Source organism: Ipomoea triloba, chromosome 16, assembly GCF_003576645.1.
Source record: "Ipomoea triloba cultivar NCNSP0323 chromosome 16, ASM357664v1".
NCBI lineage: Eukaryota > Viridiplantae > Streptophyta > Magnoliopsida > Solanales > Convolvulaceae > Ipomoea > Ipomoea triloba.
In genome coordinates this window covers 16,351,907-16,352,578 of record NC_044931.1, presented here as the reverse complement: position 1 = coordinate 16,352,578, position 672 = coordinate 16,351,907, and the positions used below count along the sequence as shown (strand labels likewise).

The 672-nt window shown below is 37.6% G+C and overlaps 1 long non-coding RNA gene across 1 annotated transcript; it reads left to right on the top strand.

The window, feature by feature from the left end:
• On the top strand, nucleotides 1–554 carry LOC116007813. The gene is made up of 2 exons (XR_004095353.1): nucleotides 1–109; nucleotides 509–554. It is a non-coding gene; the product is annotated as an uncharacterized LOC116007813 (long non-coding RNA).
• Nucleotides 555–672: the final 118 nt, after the last annotated feature.

Genomic DNA, 672 nt, shown 5'->3' with positions numbered 1-672 from the left:
CCTCCACCCCAGCCACCGCCGTCCACTCACCAGTCATCACTCACGCTGTCACGCAGGCCGCAGCCACCACTCGCCTGACCACCGGTGAAGGCCACCGGCGACAAAAGAGGTAATGTCTATACTAATTGTTTCAATTCATCTGTATTGTTTCAATTCAATATTATTGATTTACTAATTTAGGGCTTTACCCCTTTGCTTGTTGCCATGGCTTTTACCAAGTTTTGTTTCAATTCAATTTTCTTGATTTACTGAATATTTATGGTTGTATGTGGTTAGGTGGGTATTTTCATGGGTGTGGTGATCTAAGTTATAGAGTTGATGTAGAGAAGATTAGATGGATGGGCACAACTGGAACTTAAATTAAGCACTGATGATATCTTAGGTTAATTTGGAATTGGTGTCCTAGAAATTCTAGGCTAGAAATAAATTCTAGTATCTGTTTTTATCACTAATTTATTATCACTAATTTACTAATTTTTCTTTAGCTAAAACACTTCTGATCTTGCAGGTTGAAGAGGTCAAAACATGGTTTGAGTAGAGACTGATAGCTAAAATGGTACTGATGTCATTATGAAAGAGGCAAACATGACTTGCATTTCATTCAGTTTGTGTATTTTCCTGGACTTAATGTTTTATATAACTTAATCTGGAGTTTGCAAACCGCAGATGAAC